The sequence below is a fragment of the Mus caroli genome, unplaced genomic scaffold (assembly GCF_900094665.2).
Source record: "Mus caroli unplaced genomic scaffold, CAROLI_EIJ_v1.1 scaffold_13888_1, whole genome shotgun sequence".
Lineage (NCBI taxonomy): Eukaryota > Metazoa > Chordata > Mammalia > Rodentia > Muridae > Mus > Mus caroli.
Window position 1 is genome coordinate 13,158 of NW_018388504.1, and position 19,437 is coordinate 32,594.

Below are 19,437 nucleotides of genomic sequence, written 5' to 3' on the forward strand. Positions count from 1 at the left end.
AAGAGAAAGAAAGGAAAAAGAAAGGAAGGGAAGAGAAGGGAAGCAAATGAAATGAAAGGAAAAGGATTAGAGGGAAGTAGTACTTGTTGAACCAGAGAAAATAAAATTTTAATTTCTACATATCCTGTCATATATAATGTATAACTTAGTTTCTCTGCACCTGGATTTCCCCATTCAGTAGAGGGTGTAGAGATCCTTGTCCCCTAAGCCATAGAGGAATTTAGAGGCTCTGTGAGATTTGTGTGTTCTATTTTCATTTGCTCCTTACAAGGCTGGTCCCTTGGTCCAGAAAGATCAAGGACATGAGTTCCTGAAGATATAGAAATGAGACAGAAATGCTGAGGCATTGTTATCCATCCTCAGGTAGGAATCATGACAGAGTTCTGGATAGGTCTGTCTGAGTTTACCTCTTTATCTTTTTAAAAGGTTCTGTAAGATAAAGATTTTCAAACACTGGAGAAAACCATGACATACTCCTATAATATCAGCACTAGAGGGACTGAGGCAAGATCATTGTTCAAGGCGAGCCTGGTTAACATGGGGAGGTTGTGTCTCAAAAAAAAAAATGATGACAAAAGAAAACAAAACCTCTTGATTTTAGTCAACATCGTGACTCAGGCCATGTCACTGGTGTTTGTAAAGTTGTTCTTTTCACATCTGACACATTTCCACTTTTGAAATACAGGCATGTTTTCTGTTACAATAACATTATAACTCCTAAGCTGATGGTTTTCCTTTTATACCTATCCTTAAAGTTTCTCAATTATATCACAGAATATTATACACACTTACTTTAACTATAGTCATTTTATGTCTGGTGGATATAGAAAAGTATAAGCCACTAAGTGTAGTAGTTACTATCACCATCTTGAGAATTCCTACTATAAAGCATTCAGGCTATAAACTAGTACATCCTGAAACAGCTCATCTTAACTTTATCCCAGTACTAAGCAGCAAACAGTAATACTCTCCTTTTTGTTTTGTTTGCTTACTGGCTTGGATGCTTGTTTTTAGAGAAATGGGATGAAAGGATAGCCTGCCTAAGGCTCTTTGGTAGTGACACCACTCATGGTATCATACATCTATCCAAATGCAAGTCTATCCTGTCCTTTAAAATAATTTATTGTAGTAAATAATTGAGGGTAATGCGGAGGCAGAGTTACCTTCCCTGTCTCTGACAGTCCACTTCAGTAGAAAGGAATTACATTGGAAGATCAGAAACTGTTCCCAAACAGATTTTAACACTTGGAAAGAGGAAAAGAGGACTAGAAAACAGGTAATCCTTTTCCATTCTTCTCATTCTTTTGGATATTCAATGCATTAATGAACGTGAACCTAATCCATTCCATGAAAAGTATAAGCCTGAATATATCACATTTTAGGAATGACAGCAACTATTCTTATTTTATGCTAGAAAGTCAGAAAATAAAATGGATTGTTCTCCCTCTCATGTTCCTGAGAGATGCAGTGTTTCAGGGTGCTATGGGAGGGGCTACATGGTATTTCTTCTCCACAAACACCACCAGCATGTCCTCTATCTTCAGAACTCCAGGCTTCTCTACAGAACTCCCCTGAGCTGAGAGCTGCTCAGTGTACTTCTGATGCTCTGGGGTTTTTTGTTTTGTTTTGTTTTGTTTATGTTTTTGTTTTTGTTTTTGTTTTTTTCCCCCACTGAACAGACTGTGACTTCTCTGTTTTTAAGACTCTCTTTAGGGGGCTATTAGGTGATGATGAATATTCATGAATTTGTAAACCTTGGTTATACAATTTTCAAATCTCTTGTGCTGATTCACAGGCATGGGCTTTTGAATTAACTTTAGCATGTTCAGTGGGAGACATTGAGAAAATGTCTCTCTCTTCTATGTTTTCAATAAGTGAGAAAGAACTCTAAGATCTACAATGTGTGCATAAGAAAAAGTCCCACACTGCAGCTTAATTGTGCATTCAGTCTTAGAGAATAATCCTGGTAACTTATTGCCTTAAGCTAAGAAAGATCATAGCTACTTAAACCCACTCTTTTGAAGGGACTTTAACAACTTTTTATATTTGTAAAAATTTATTGTTTATGAAAAGTTTACCTGCACTTAGGGCTTTGTAGCATGCTTGAGGCCTGTGGATGATAGAAAAGACCATCAACTTTCCAGTTATTTACTGGAGCTAAGTAGATGGTTCTGAACCAAAATATGGTTCCTAAGAATTGAACCTTGGACCTCTAAAAGTCAGTCAGTGCTCTTAATGACTGAGGTAATACTCCAGGCCTGAGAAATAGACTTTAATTACAATTTGTAAGACTAGTTTTATTATTACCATGACTGGAAGCACACAAATGGATTTGGAAAATTTTACAAAATTCTTAGTGGTTTGATCATGGTATTCCAATAATTCCTTGTTTGTATTGACACACTCCTTTCTAAAAGTTAGCCCCAGGAGGCTGTTTTGTGCTTACTCTAAGTGTCTGTAAGAATCTATCCATGGAAAACATTTTATAGAATTTTGAAAGAATGACATGTGCCATGTTGTTAGTTAATAGGAGTCTATTTAGTCAATAGGAGTCACAGAACTTAAATGCCCTGAAACATCCCAGGGATGTTATACTCATGAATGTTCTCTGTAGGAATAGACTGGAGATACAGTATAAGCTGGATGACAAGCACACAGTAACATTTCAGTTTATCTGTCTGTAGTTTCTAGGTTGTCTTTTTCCAGGATTAATCAATGAGTGTCACTGAAGCTGAGAAAGGCTGCTTTGCAGCTGCCCCCCCCCCTTTTTTAAATGCCCCGTGCTCCTACAGTATTGTGCAGCTCTGTATCACCAAAGAACTGCAGAAAGATCTGACTCTACACTTATTTAAATGAAGGATTCACTGCTTAATTTCTTTTATTGGATCCATACTGTTAGGTAATTCATGATTCTAAGAATCTGATGGATATATTCTGAAAACTATCTATTGTTACAATCACTGAACATGAAATTGTTAAATTGTTAGAAATAGGTTTATACTATTACAAAAATTGTGATATGTGACTGAAACTGAAACTCCTCTAACATTTTGGTTACATCATGGGTCTACTTTACAGTGACTAGTAGGTATATATTCTTGAATGGTTGCACTATATATACAAAATATTTAAGTGGTATGTATTGTATTATGCTTTAGCCTACTGATTAGCTTGTTTTTCCAATATGAAGGTTTATTTTTATTAATGAGTATATGTTTGTGTGAGTATATACCAACCACATTTGTAGAGGTGCCACACAGACCAGAAAAGGGCGTGGGTCTCAGGGAAGAAGAACTACAGGTTACCATGAATCTTATGATTGGTGCCTACAATATTAAGAGGTAATCCAGGCTACTGCGGGCAAGGTACCCACAGACAGGCTGGCCTATGCTCACCCTGGCAAACAAGCCTACCTGTTCTCAGTCTGGCAAAAGTCTCTCCATTCATCTAAGTTCCCATGGAGAGCTATCGCCATGCATGCCCCATACCTCCAAATTCCTGTATCTGGCTGGGGAGCCATGCTCTGTACCTTTCTCTCAAACCCAGTTGAGTTGCTGTGTAAATTAAAACACATAATCTTAGTTTAGAATCTACTGGTAACACAAACGACGGGCACAGTAACTAGCATCCTAATTTCGAAAGCTATTTAAATTATAAATCCTCTGGTGACACATCCCTGAAGATCTGCCACTTAAACCACGGGTTTCTCACTGCATACATTGTGTGTCCATATTCTCAGCCATCCAAAAGGAAGTTTTCTTTCTCCTGCATCCCCTCTTCCTATCCTCGACCCGGAAGTCCTGCCTACTCCTCAACCAGTGATTGGTCCGTCGAAACCTTTACTCATTAGGGGAAGCTTCTGCCACATATGATGACAGTGTTGGGTAGGGAAGCAGCATTCTCTGCAAGAGGAGCAGGTCTTTTAAGATCTCTCCACTTCTTTGTCTTGCTAATATAAATGTGACTTGTCTGTAGGTAACATCCATTGCTCATGTAATTCTCACTGCTCTTATGTTAAAGCCCTGTGCTAATAGCCTGACATAAAGAACCAGACAAATCAACACCTTCTAAGTCAGTCTTGTATAATTTGACTCAGAAGGAAGTTATATAAGAACATGGGGAAGGTGTGAAGAAAGGCGTGTTTAATCTGAGTGATGGAGAGGTTGTTCAGCATTAGGAACAGACAGGGGGCTGGATAGATGACTCAGTGAGTAAAAGAAGCTGCTCACACCCAGACAGCCTGATCTGTCTCTGAAGAAAAAACCTGACTCCACAGGCTGTCCTCTGACCTCCACAGGCATGCTGAGATGCTCACATGCACACACACAGGGACATACAAAATAAACCTTAAATTTATTAAAATTTTGAAAAACAATAGACAGAAATGTGTAATCGTTGACAGGGCTTGATCAAGAATGACCTGGACTCTGAATGGCATATAGAGTTGCTATTTTGAATTTCTCTCTGAATGTCAGAATAGATTGGAAAAAAAAACAAAATATTGATCAGAACATAAATAAAATTTTAATACATAATGGAAATAGTTTGAAATCTAAATAAGTAAAATAAAGTAAAGGCAACCAGAAAAAAAAAAAATCAATCATGCCCTTCAGTTAACTCACAAGAGATTTGGCAATCACATTCTTATACAGATCACCTTAAATCTTATCATTTCTTTAGGTAGGACTCATTGTGTGTCACTAGGATGGACTAGTGGAATATTATAATAAATGAAAAAAACTCAGCTGCATTCAGACACATCTTTATTAAACCACAGAATTTTACTAATGAGTGCACTCTAAATAAAGAAGAGAATAGAGCCTTCAGTCTGTTGTATACAGCTATGCAACCTACAGCCCTCAGAAAATGCTGGACTTGAGTTCTTTGTCTTGGTAAGGTTGAACTACTGGTCACTAGCTGGGTGTGGGCAGGAAAGGACAGTCTAGAGACTGTTTTGGAGGACTCCTTATTATTTAGTGGGGAGGGGTGGGGGAAGACAAAAGGTTCTTATATCCCAGGGAGAATGGATGGATGGATCCAGGTGGTGGCATGTTATTGGTTGGGGCAAAAATATGGAGGGTTCTTCATCTGCATACTCAGGATCAGCAGGGGCCAGTGAAAGACATCTTGGGGAGTCTTATAGAAAAGACAGGAAATCCAGTTAAGAGTGTTTCATAGGTCAGATAAACAAGCACCAGGCCTCATAGCCTTGGAGATACATGAGTTTATCAGTTGCTACATGCACTAGAAAGGTCCTTGCCTGGGGAAGTCTATTTGCTGGAGTCTATTGGTGCCAGAGCAAGGCAGAGAAACATCCAAACTCCTGTACTCAGGATGAGAAAATCTGGGGTTTTGCGCATGCTTCAACCCCTTCCTAGCTTCAGATTAACTCCTCATGGAACTACCTCCAATTGTGAATCCTGTTAGTTGCTGGTTCCTCATATAATCAGAAATATGAAGCTGTGGGTACTTAGAGTCTGCCAGCTTTCATCTTCAAAATTTCCTTATGATTTCACTATAACTAAGATGACATTAAAAAGATCTGTTCATCCAAGTTAGGTTAAAAATTGTGCAAAGAAATTGTTCCATCTGAGTTGAGGTGAGTGAACAAATTTACCATAAATTAGGAGCTTTGGCCTTGTTAGACGAACTGGTCACCAGGGGTGGGCTTGAAGGTTTCAAAAGCCTCCCCATTCCACCAGAAAATCAGCATGGAAATGTCGTGCTGAGTAAGATTGCTCAGTACAGCTACTCTCTAAAGAGAGCCAGAAGGACAAACACACTTTCCTCCATCTCAGGATCCTACTAGACACTGTTGCAGAGAGCGATGGGAGGGGCCAGTGGCTACATGGTATTTCTTCTCCACAAGCACCACCAGCCTGTCCTCTACGTTCAGAACTTCAAGCTTCTCTACAGAACTCCCCCTGAGCTGAGAGCTGAGAGCTGTCCTCCTGATGTGTTTACTTTTATTGTGTGGATAGATTGTGGTTTTGCGAACATTTAAGTTTCTCCTTAGCGAACAATTCTTTGATGCTAAACATTTGGGTATTTCTGACCCTTGGCCATGCAATTCTCTGGCCTCTTGTGCTGATTCACTGAGCTGGACATTTTTGTGCTGACTCACTGAGCTGGACATTTTGATGTCAGAGACTTACCTAGGTGGTTACCCTAGGCTTTTCCAAAGTGGTCTTTGGAACAGAGATCATTGGTCTTTGACACAGGACAGCATTAAGTTTTCTGTTGCCACACAGGGCTTTATTAGCTTTATCTGACAGACCCAGAAGATCTTAGAGACTTCCTGTGGATGAAGAACTTGAAAGACTGCCCCACCTAGGTGAGGCAAAGAGGGGCAGTCAATTCTCCAGTGTCCTGCTTGTCCACAGTTTGGGCAGGGTCCAGGTGGCAAGCTAGTCCTGCAGCAGTTCTTTGCCCAGTGATTAGTATTATGACAACTCAGAGAGAGTTGACTGTACCCTGCCATCTTCTTTGGAGGAGGTTTTTGAGGTGCCTCTAGATTCTAACACTTTTCTCTATCATGGGAAGAGTTGTTTTTTTTGTTTGTTTGTTTGTTTTTTTTTTTTTTGTGTGGTTTTTCGAGACAGGGTTTCTCTGTATAGCCCGGCTGTCCTGGAACTCACTTTGTAGACCAGGCTGGCCTCGAACTCAGGGATTAAAGGCGTGCGCCACCACGCCCGGCTTGGGAAGAGTTTTAATTAGACATCTTATTGTATTCAGTCTGGGAGCCAACATTTAATGTATTTAAATTACCCGATTTTAAATAAACTTTACTTTAGTTGCTTTCTTAGCCTTGAGAACATACATAGAAGGTTAAATAAACTCATTGATGTAAATAAATTACATTTGTTCTTAGCATCATAACAAACATAGTTTTGAGCATGTTAAATAATTAGATCATTTATAAGGTTACTATTATTTTACATGTTCCAATTATCTTTAATAGATTTTTTAAAAGATTAGGATTTTATAGATTTAGCCATGTTAAATTTTCTCTTAAAAATTACAACTGTTCTAAAAACAAAATATAGTTGATTTTAAGTTATATATAAGCACACAGTAGCAAATTAAAATTACCTATGTACAGATATTTATTAATATTTTTGTTACTTTATTTATTTATTTATTTATTTATTTATTTATTTATTTATTTAATGTATATGGGTAGTCTGTCTTCATGAACACAAGAAGAAGGTATCAGATCCCATTACAGATGGTTTTGACGCATCATGTGGTTGTGGTTGAACTCAGGACCCCTGGAAGAGCAACCAGTGGTCTTAACTGCTGAGTCATTTTTCCAACCCTTTGCTACAAATTTTAAGCTAAGGATTTTGCTTAGAATTTTACAGGTACCCCTGCCCTTTCCACAATGATCTTACAGATCCCGAGGAAAGGAATTTTATATTTCAGTAAGAGTTTGAATATCCATGACCTTTTATTTTATTTTATTTTATTTTATTTTATTTTATTTTATTTTGTTCTAAACAAAAGCTGAGAAGTGGGGAAGAAGTCAAAGAGGTCTGTAAATATATTTATCACCCAAATTTTATATAAATCCTTTTTTATTAAAAATTTAAATAACATGAGCTATAGCAATAAAAAAATAAGTTTACCATTGGTTGTAAGAAAATTTTTCTTAGGAGATGTTAGACAATAACTGGAACTTTTACCCTGTACATATAACAGTTTTTCCATTGATAGATAAATGAACCCTCCCCTTGTTCTTCTGTTTTAGCTTGTATATCATAGTTGTTGGGTTTTTTTTTCCCCCAGAAAACCAACTGGCTTCATGCAATTCAGGTCAACAAAACAAAACAAAACAAAACAACAACAACAACAACAAAAAAACAAAACCCAACCCAGCTGCAGGGGTGACTGGATACTTGCGTGAAGTTAAATGACCATGACTATCTTCTTTTTGAAGGTATATTAATGTTTAACAAGTCTAGCTCCTATTATTTGAGACTGGCAAGTATGGAGTGATTACTGAGAGATTTGAAACAGACAAAATTATTTTATTTTATTTCTAGTTTTAACATGTCTACACATGGAGGCTAGCAACCTGAAAAGCATAGTATTTATTTTTTCTAATAAAGTCAGTCAGTTGCAGAATAATGTAAGTATTTATAACCTACAGGCATCAAGCAGAAAACTGTAAAAAAACAGACAGACATCTACAGGAATTCAAAAATGTTAGCATCAGATTGTTTCTGTTTTCTATTCAAAATTTAAAACTGTGTTTGTCCTAGAGTCAGATGGCTTTCTGACCCAAGACAGAGATTTTGGAATAAAATTTTAAACAAACATTCTTGAGTCTGGAGGAGGGACTCATATCCCAGATCCAGTCAGCTTTTTAAAAACAAAGTAGAATAGCCTAAATTATTGCCCCACTGCAGTGGTGCTGGGGGGGCGGGGGGAGCTGGAGCTCCATGGTCAGAGACAGGAACCAGCTGGGAGATAAAGCAAGCAGGGAAAAAGACATCCTTCAGAAGAAGAATAAAGGAAAAGCACCTGAAACAGATGGGCCAAGAGAGGTGCCTGATATAGCTGGTTCCAGTAAGCCACTGAGAGGAACAGAGGATAAAGGGAGCTCCAGGGGAGAGCTAGTGTGGAAACAGCCAGGAGGAGCAGTCTGCCTTGAGAAACCCCTGAAAATGTTTCAACATGCAGCTCAGGGGCGATGTACTTTGCTTTCAGTCTGACTCCAACCACTGCCTCAAAACTTGGAAACATAAATACGACAGACAACAGAGAACAAGAGAAAGAGACCATACAAGAGCATAATCAGAGAAGACCAGATACACTCATACACACGGTAGCCTTTTTCATTCATACACCCAAACTAGAAGTATAATAGGTGTCAACTCTCTCCCAGAAATTGGGTCTACAATTGTGTCTGGTATTTCATTTGTCATTCCAAATGTCCAGACTTTAAAACACACACAACAATGCAAAAATCAGCCCATGCTTCAGAAGCGCATTGGTGGGCAATTCTTAGTTTTGTTTTGCTTTCAATTTATAAACTTTGAGCAGTTGTAGTCCATGTTTCTGGGGACTTATCAAGTCCACCTTGGTCTTGCTGTCTCTGGGAACTATCCTGGATCATCCAGCATGAATCTGGCATCTCAATTGTAATTAAAAGATTTATTGATTACTTGATAACATCAAGTAACAATAATATCAGCCTGAAAAGCATGATTTCAAGCGTATCCTGAGGGAAGAGTATGGGAAAGGTTTTCATTTTCATGTAAAAAACGCAAGAAGACTTTCAGTCTCTACATAAGCAAGCAATAATGGTTTGTGCTGCTAATATAAGTGGGTAAAGTAACTCAAAACAGTATTTAGGTCTCTGCATAAACATGTTACAGAAGCCAAAATAGCAGTTTAGTCATATCATAAGACAGAGAAAGTCATGTTGTACATTTCTGTGTTGGGGTGACTGAGTCAAGCCAGCTGAGAATTTATCATTCAGAGACAGGAGTCATATGGCTAATTGGTAAAATCATGGATTCCAAGCCTAAAGTATTGTTTCTTTAGCAATCACAATCACATGTCAATGTCTTTAATGTGTGTGGAATTCATATACAGTGTATATTGTTATCCTTTCTTTAGTGCTTTGTATCCTGAAATGGCAAGCACTTACTACATTCAGTGAATTAGCTTCTCTTTCTGGTCATGTGCACTTTGTAAGAGATCTTCTGATAAAAGATGCTTCTTCACTTGCTCATTGGTTTAGAACAGCCTCTTGCACATACTGAGTGCTTTGTAAATAAGTAGTGGAGTCAGAAACCATGAAAGAGAAGTAGAAGAAACATGAAAGAAGGAGTAGATTGTGGGTCTTTATAAGCATAAAATCTAGCATGCAGAAGAATAAAATTCTATTTGTGGGTTACTGCATGTCCTCTTGTATTTCCCTATGCAGGATGCAGCAAGCTAACCTGCATGTTACTAATGTTGGGATGGTGTGATATTGAGCATCCCTGTCTACTACCTAGAGCATTAACCAGTCTTCAGTTACCTCGCACCAGCTGCATGTAAAAAAAAAAAAAATTCTATTTTGTCAGTCAATTTATTGTGATACATTAGAAAAGCAAGGCAAAGCCATTTCAATGTCTATAGCATTAGATCATATAGACCTGATGTGAAAAAAATTATTATTTCTCAGGGAACACAGCAGGTCTTAGCAATATGGACATCAAAGATAATCAGGACAAAGGGGCTGAGACCAGCATAGCTAAGTACTAAGAACGCTTTCATACTTGGTATTGTGAAATCATTTGCCACTGTGGAACCTGTGTATAAGGAGAAAATGAAATCTGCCAAATAAAAGAAAAGAAAACAGGTCATGAGAGTGAGAACCCTCTGGGTAGCTCTGATTTCTGGCCTGGAATTGTCAGCAGACCTGGAGCTGTGAAGGTAGAGGACACGCTTGTGATGCTTATACAGATGGAGAGCCATGGACCCACTGCTCCAGCCCATGAGACTCTGGAAAATGACATCACGAACAGCCATGAGAGAGATGAACATCCACTTAACTGTGTTCCTGGATGGCAGTATATAGCAATACCCAGTAAACATCCCAACTACAGACCTGTTCATGCTACTGCCTGCTGTGATATAGTGCAGCAAGTTGGAGCTTATCAGGGAATTAAAGATCCAAAAGAGAAGGAGAAAGCCAAGAACATGCCATAGTGTCTGAGGTTTGAGCTTTCTACACAGTGTGGTCCTGGGACTGATGGTGACAGCCTGGACCACACTGAGGAGACAGGTGGTGCAGATGGAGAGGCCACGGGCAACCCTTTCTAGATAAATTATAGTTTTACAACCAACATCATCTAGAAAGTTTCTAATATAAAAAATCATGGCTATGGTTCTGATTCCTATGCAATAAATAATGACTGTATTTACAAAAGCCAAGTGGATGAGAATAACATCTATATTTTTGTTCTCACGACCCATGATGAAAGTATACACATGTTTTACAAATAAGATGATGTTCCCTAAAACTCCAATACCAGTAAGTGAAATGAAAATTATTCTTTCGATGAGGTCCTTCCAAATTATCTTCATGCTCAGAACTAGGAAAACCTTTTTCAGAAACACAAGGAAGTAAACGTGGCGTGGTTCATGCCTGTGGGTTTTCCATAGTGAAAGCAACAGTGTATTATGCAAATGCACAGAGTTCTTTACTTACAGATGCCTGATTTTTGTTCCGGGGCTGCTGTTCTTGGTTCCGCTGACATGGAGATGGTGATTATGATGACAATTGGACATGAGCACCATGCCCAAGCTTTCTAAGCCGTCACAGAAGCTAGTTCGTTAAATCCTCCATCTCTAAATGTTTTTCCATGAAAAATCCAAACAAAGGACGACTTCATTCAGTTTCCAAGCCATGAAATTTATGCATTGCCTTAGATGCCTCCTTTCACAGATTCTCTTCACAGTTCTGTGAAGAGATTTATCCCTTGAGAAGCACACTGAACTAATAAAGAACTGTAGCTAATTCAAAGAAGGACAATACTTGGTCAAATGTGGTTCCTTTCCAGGGAAAGTCATGTGACTTTTCTTTGTCTCCAACTCTGAAATGACCTTGGCAATAAGTAACACATAGATTAATTAGGTAGAGTAGCAGGCAGTACATATACTTTACTTGAGTGGGATGATATGAATAATTTTTGTTCACTATCACCTTGTTGGTGGGATAATATTAAAAATTACCTACTCCAATACTTATGTGAAATACTTATGTGCTATTTCTGACCATCCCCTGAAATCACTCTGCTAAGAACTCATCAAGTCTCAGCTCTCAGCTTAGGCTTTGTTATTTTGGCCTTCAAACAAGAAGTTACACAGCCCAGATCACAGTACTCTGTCTTTGGAGGCAAATCAGACGATGGTACAGAAGCTGTGGGAGTAAGGGCTTCCTACTACATGCTGCACTGAAGGAGTCATCTCCAAAATATCCTATAATTTTGATTTCTAAGTTTCAGCAAATATACTGATTGTATTAATCAGTAATGATCCATCCTATAAAGCACAAGCAATCCTGATTTGTGTATTGTTATACATGACAACCATTTTCTTTTATTTCTGTTTATAGTTAAAATGAGGAATAAAACATAAATGTATTAGTTTTGCTTCCATTTTACAAATTATAAATCATTTCATGTCGGGGTTCTTATTCATACTTGCCTTCCTCACTTTAGAAATTGATGCTGTTTATCAAATTTATCTGTGAATTATTTCATGGGCTTATCCTAAGCCCATGAAACACTGGAACTTACCTTTTGACAAGGGTATGTGCAATGTGACAATGGTACATGTAATGTTCTCTTTGTAATCCGATTTCCAGCTATGATCCTTTACAGCTCAGTGCTGCCCACTTGTCACACATGTGTGTCCTACAATTTCTCTGAACCTCAGGACTGTGTTGTCTGTTAGTCTGCTTCTATCAACTCTATGCTGAGAAGACTTGACAGACGCTCTAGTACATCAGTTATCTTGTATTTTTAAAGATTTTTTGAGATATCAATAATACACATTAAAATGAGGAAGCTGCCATTTCTTCCCTGAATAGCCTCACTCCTGGATGACAAAAATTATACATTTTCATCTATTCAGGAACTATCACAGAGATATTTATATTTTCTTTTTAATGCTAGTCATTTTTGTGTTTGTGTTTTGTTTGCATATATGTCTGGGTACCACTTGTGTACCTGGTCCCTACAGAGGCCAGAGAAAAGCCTTGGATCCCTGAAACTGGAGTTGCAAATGGTTGTTAGCTGCCATGTGGGTGCTGATATTTGAATCTAGGAATTCTGCAAGAGCGGTGAGTGCTCTTACCCCCTGAACCTGCTCTTCAGTCCACATATGTACATTTTTAACTAGTTTTCACAAGCTTCTTGCTTCTACTATGTTAGAATAAATAAATTCAGTCTGTGTTCAATCACTTAAATTAGGGTTCTGATGTGGTAGACGGTCATACATATTCTAGAAGCTTAAAGAATATCTGAGCTTTAGACAGAAATGTCAGGATTCACCAGAACATGCTTTGTGACCACTCACTGTGAATTAAAGTTTTCGATTTCCCCATTCATATATTCTCCACTTGGAGCATATAATTTGCCTTCTTTAAAAACTATTTTCATATGTAAATTACGTTTTATATAATGCATGTATATTTTAAAGAGTCAATGAACTAGCATACATAATACCTAATGAACTGCCCAGAATGTTTTAAAAATCAATTTTCTAAAATAGGTTGTAAGAGTTAGTATGTAACCTTGTGGCTGTTTTTATCTACAATTCTCATACTCCATGGTTTACATTAGGTTTATAAAAGAAGAAATTCACAATAAATAAAATCATAATAAAGAAAGAAAGACTATTCTATCCATAAAGGACTGAAATCAAGAGAAATCTGCCAAGATCAAAGTACTAAGTCTTTGGAGGCAAATAACACAGATTGTGCAGAAGCTGGGGCAGCATGAACTTCCTACTTCAGGCTGCACTGCAGGTGTCTATGTCTCTTACCCCTGCCTGTCCTGTGTAAGGAACAACTCATGCCCAGTGACCACACACACTGTCCCTGTGGACACTGAGACAATTCCGGATTGTACTTAGGAAATGATAGACCATCTTTTCCCTGAATCCTGCCACTGTCCCCTCTCAGAGTGAAAAGAAAGCCACAACCTCTCCTACACATCAGTCCTCCATAGATTTCTATAAAGGACAAACACAGTCCTCTGCCCAATGACATGGCAGCACTTACCTGTGCAATCGGTGCAGGGCTCAGGATGGGTGTCCACATAGCACAGCTGGGCTCTGTTTATCAACCTCAAGTCCTTGTGTTCAAGCAAGGTGTCAAGACGTCACCACCAGGAGTTTGGCTTCATCAGGGGAAAAGACTCTTCTGTCCCCATCCCTGAGGCCAGCTCTGCCTTCTCCCGGGTGCTGAACCCAGAAACTTTTTGATCTTAATTGCAGTGACTGTGAACAGTGCCTAAGGGAAGCTGACCCTTTGGACTTACTTGTATCTACCTCTTTACTCCCAAATATAGGACTGCTTTCATAATCCAAATTGATCACTTTCTGAATAATTTTCAAGCATGTTATTTAGTAATAAAAATAGATCATCCTGTATACAGCCCAGAGCTGTCTTCAATGTAATGCTTGGGACAGAGAAAGGAGGAGACTGCAGATCTGCTGAACTCTCAGCACTACTTTGAATGTCTGTTGCATGCTTTACAATTGGTCCTGAGTATTTTCTTTTCTGATGCTATTTACTTTTCTTAAAAATTTTGTATACTGTATCTTGATAAAATTCTTTCCTTCTCTCCTCAACTTGCAATCCTCCATACCTCCCTATGTAACTTATTTTGTTTTCTCTTTTGTGTTATCTTCTCCCCTGAAGAAAACCCCCAAAGTTTAAAACCAGGAAAAAAAAATTCAGTGGAATCAAATAATAAACCAAAGTGAGGTAAATGCTCAAACAAAAAAACCCCAAAAGACCATAAAACAAAAACAACGTAATCAATGGAGTCCACATTGTGTTAGATAACCATTCCTGGACATGGGGCCCCTGCCCTAAAGTTTGGTTAGAGAGAAGTGAGTGTCCTCTTTCCAGCAGTTACTATGTGCAATTAGGTTTGTGTTTAGTGATGGGACCCCATGTCCACTTCCTTCTCTCAGTGCTATGACCCTGGCTAACTTGAAGTTGTATAGGTTTGTGTTGGTTCATTTGGGCATCAATCCTGTTGTATTTGGAACACACTGTCTCCTCAGAGCAGTCCATTTTTTCTGGGTCTTCCACTCTTTGTGCTTAACTCTTCTGAATGGATCCCTGAGCCTTGACGTTGGGAGTTGATGAAAACATCCCATTTTGGAGGCTTCTTCTCTGGTGATTTGCAGGCTACCTTTAAATACTGTGAATGCTAACTCAGAGTCGTGATGCTGCTAGTTCGGAACCAGCTTGACTTCTCCTTTTCGATGAAATACATGGCTCCCTCAGCAAGGGCCTTATCATTGAGTTACAGAATACAAACAATAGCCTTAGCAGCATCCTCTAACATTTGGAGGAGAGTCCATAGGATACCTTTGGTCAATGACTCAACAAGATGTTATCCATTCTTGGTCCTGAGAGTTTTACTTAGTAGCATGAAATGTCTACACGGGACATTTTTCCCCATTACATGGTGACTCATTTCCTTTCGCATATATGTGAATTTTAAGAAACTTGTGTAGTAGTAGAATTCCTTATGGCTTTTCAAAGGGACTTTAGTCTTAGTTATCCCTCTCTATATTCTCTCCGTTTATTCCTACCTCCCTCCTGTTTCTATTCTAATAATATTGTATTCTAATTCCCTTTCCTTGTTAAATCTCATTCTATCTCTCACTAGGCACCTGACATCTGTAGTTATATAGATTATACCACATGTAGTGAAAGCTTAAGTAGTAGTATCCATATATAAGAGGAATGATGAAATATTTTTCCTTTAGCATCTGTGTTACCTCAGTCAAAATAATTGTTTCCAGCTCCATCTTTTTTACATGTAAATTTCATTTTTTTCAACAGTTGAATAACATTCCAGTATGTAAGCATCACATTTTTTTTTAATTTGAAGTTTGAATATATATTCATTCTTGAGGTTCCCAGATCTTAAGGAAAATTGAGTCTTGGTTTCTTCAGGAACCTCCACAGTGATGTCTATAGAGACTCTATAAGCATGGACTTGCATCACAGGGAATGACTGTTTCCCTTTCCCAGAATCCTCAACAGCATGCATCTTTTTAATTGATTTTGCTCATTCTGACTAGAGTAAGCTGAAATTTCATAGGAATTTTAATTTACATGCCCATGATGGCTAATGGTGTTGAACATTTCTTTAAGTGATTGTCATCCATTTGTATTTTTTCTTTTGAGTAGCCTCTGTTCAGATCAATATCCCATTTTTAAATTAGGTTATTTTTTTTAATGTCCATTTTTTTTAAAGTGCTTTGAATAGTCTCTGTATTAACCCACTGTCAGATATATAATTTGTAAAGATCTTTTGCTACTCTATAACTTGACATTTTAACTGAATTCAAATGTCCTTTGCTGTACAGAGCATTTAAGTTTCATGAACTTACATTTATTAATTGTTGGTCTCAATGTCTGTAAGTCCTGTTCAAAATATCTCTAACTGTGTCAGTGACTCAAGTCTATTCCTTCACTCTCATATACTAGATTCAACATATCAGGTCTGATATTGAGATCATTTATCCATTTGAAGTTGATGGGTTTGACTGTTTTATTAGTTCTTTGTGAACTTCCAACTTTGTACCCTAATTCTGCTCAGCTTCTCTCTACTTGTATGTACCCTCTACCCTTGCAATCTCCCCTGCAATATGTTTTTAAAAAATCTGTTGTGGAAGATATAGTGTGTCTACGTGTGTTCCATAGGATTCTCTTTTGTTCACACTTGTTTGCTTACAGATAGATGTTCATTGCAATGACTCATTGGTTTGGTACTAGGCCTCTGGCTTTTGCTATTCAATCAATACTGGAACCCCACTGGAAGTCCTTGAACATCCTATTGTTATACTGTGTCATAGAGACACTATAGTTTTGGATCTATAGAACAAGCCTCTTCAGGAACTCCAGAAGTTCACTGGTGGGTTAGATGTTGTGGTGGGTTAATTCAAAGCCCGGGATCTGGGTCTGAGAGGCATCTGAACTGAACAGGCTGCCATCTTTTCTGCTCTCATGCTCATGGGTTCAGTGCACCTTCAACCCAAGCAGCCAGGGTCAGCTCTGCTGTGCTGCCCAGGTAAAAACCAGGGCCTGTTGTCCTTTGTCTCTCCAGTTTCTATCTTTGATTTCTTTGTCAAAAACCAGTTGTCCATCCTCTGTAGACTTATGTCTGAGTCTTCAGGTCAATTTCATTCACCATCATGTCTGTTTTCATGCCAATACAACTTTTGTTTTCTTACTATAGGGCTACAGCACAACTTAAAATCTGGGAAGGTGGTAACTTCTTCTGTTTTTATTACTTAGGATTATTTTTAAGCTATTCTGGATTTTTAAATTTTTCATATGAAATTGAAGATTGTTCCTTTTAGATTTCTATGAAGAATTGTGTTGAAGTTTGGAGGGAGGTTGTGTTGAATAAGTAAACTTGTTTTGTCAGGATGCCCACTTTTCACAATATTAATCCTGCACAGCAGTAAGTACGGGCCTCTTTCCATTTTCTAGTGTCCACTTCAATTTATTTCTTCAATGGCTTAAAGTTTCTTTTTTACAAATCTTTCACTTACTTAGAGTTATCCTAAGATTTTTGTTTAAGGCTACTGTGAAAGTTACTGTTTCTCTGATTTTTTTTTTGTCTCAGTAGGTTTTTTTTTTTTATATATATAAAAATGCTACTAATTTTTGTGTGTTAGTTTTGTATCTTGCTACTTTGCTAAAAGTGTTTATCAGATATAGAAATGTCCTGGTAGAATCTTAAGGTCTGTTATGTATAAAATCATCAGAACTATTGATCTATAATTTTCTTTTTTGTTATGTTTTGTGTGATTTTGGCATCAGGGGTATACCACTTTCATAAAAAGAATTAAAAAATGTAGCTGAAAGTTAAATCCTAGTCTGGAGAGAGAGAGAGAGAGAGAGAGAGAGAGAGAGAGAGAGAGAGAGAGAGAAGCTGAATCACATGAATCACATGTAGTCATGTAGCCAAATGGAAACCTCCAAGCCCACCCCTGGTGACTTACTTCCCCAAACAAGGCCACAGCTCCTAATACTGCTTTGCTCTTGTTCCTCCTTGATGACTAAACATTCAAAGATGGACCCATGGCCATTCTTATTCATACCACCACATTACTATTATAGAACAAATATCTAAATTCTATAAACAAATCCTTCGAGATCCAAATTTGGAAAATCATATAATTTGAATCCTTGTTTATCCTGATTAGGGTCATTCACAGCATTGAATATAAAACCTAATTGCTTTTTAACTTGTTCCTTCCTTTCTTACTTTATTCTGTCATATTTCCATCTTGTAATTACAAATGACTGGGGCTAAATTAATGCATTTTACCTATGTCCTATATGTACAGACACCTGGAAATGCATGTCTCTTACCCATGTTACATACAGAAAGTCTTGAGGAACCTGTTGCTTCAAGTGTTTTAATATATCAAAAATTAGAGGTGTTTCAACTTTCATTATGTCTCTGATCTTATATCTTTAAAATTATACTCATTTCTCTTTTATTAGATATTTTCTTTATATACATTTCAAATGCTATCCCCAAAGCCCCCTATATCCCCCCAACCATGCTCCCCAACCCACCTACTCCTGCTTAATGGCCCTGGCATTCCCCTGTTTACTGGCTAGATTTGTATCAACTTGACACAGTTGGGGTTATCACAGAGAAAGGAAATTCAGTTGGGGAAATGCCTCCATGAGAACCAGCTGTGGGGTATTTTCTCAATTAGTGATCAAGGGGGAAAGGCCCCTTGTGGGTGGGACCATCCCTGGGCTTGCAGTCTTGGGTTCTATAAGAGAGCAGGCTGAGCAAGCCAGGGGAAGCAAGCCAATAAAGAACATCCCTCCAGGGTCTCTGCATCAGACCCTGCTTTCTGACTTGTTTGAGTTCCAATCCTGACTTTCTTTGGTGATGAACAGCAATGTGGAACTGTAAGCTGAATAAACCTTTTCCTCCCCAAGTGCTTTTGGTCATGATGTTTGTGCAGGAATAGAAACCCTGACTAAGACACCCTGTACTGGGGCATATGATCTTCACAAGACCAAGGGCCTCTCCTACTATTGATGCAGACTAGGCCATCCTCTCCTACATATGGAACTAGAGACACAGCTCGGGTGTGTGGGGGGGGTACTAGTTAGTTCATATTGTTGTTCCTCCTATAGTGTTGCAGACCACTTTAGCTCCGTGGGTACTTTCTCTAGCTCCTTCATTAGAGGCCCTGTGTTCCATCCAACAGATGACTGTGAGCATCCACTTCTGTATTTGCCAGGCATTGGCATAGCCTCACGAGAGAGAGAGAGAGAGCTATATCAGGGTCCTGATAGCAAAACCTTTCTGGCATATGCAATTGTGTCTGGATTTGGTGGTTGTATATGGGATGGATCCCCAGGTGGGGCACTTTGGATGTTCCTTCCTTACATCTCAGCTCTGAACTCTGTCTCTGTAACTCCTTCCAAGGGTATTTTGTTCCCCATTCTAAGGAGGAATGAAGTATCCACACTTTGGTGTTCCTTCTTCTTGAGTTTCATGTGTTTTGCAAATTGTATCTTGGATATTCTAAGTTTCTGGGCTAATATCCAGTAAACAGTGAGTGCATATCATGTGTGTTTTTTTGTGATTGGGTTACCTCACTCAGGATGATATTCTCCAGATCCATCCACTTGCCTAAGAATTT

The 19,437-nt window shown here is 38.3% G+C and overlaps 1 pseudogene across 1 annotated transcript; it reads right to left on the reverse strand.

Moving 5' to 3' along the window:
- Window positions 1-10,176: 10,176 nt before the first annotated feature.
- On the reverse strand, window positions 10,177-11,258 carry LOC110287642 (annotated as a pseudogene). The gene has a single exon (XR_002377236.1). The product of XR_002377236.1 is annotated as a putative vomeronasal receptor-like protein 4 (transcript).
- Window positions 11,259-19,437: the final 8,179 nt, after the last annotated feature.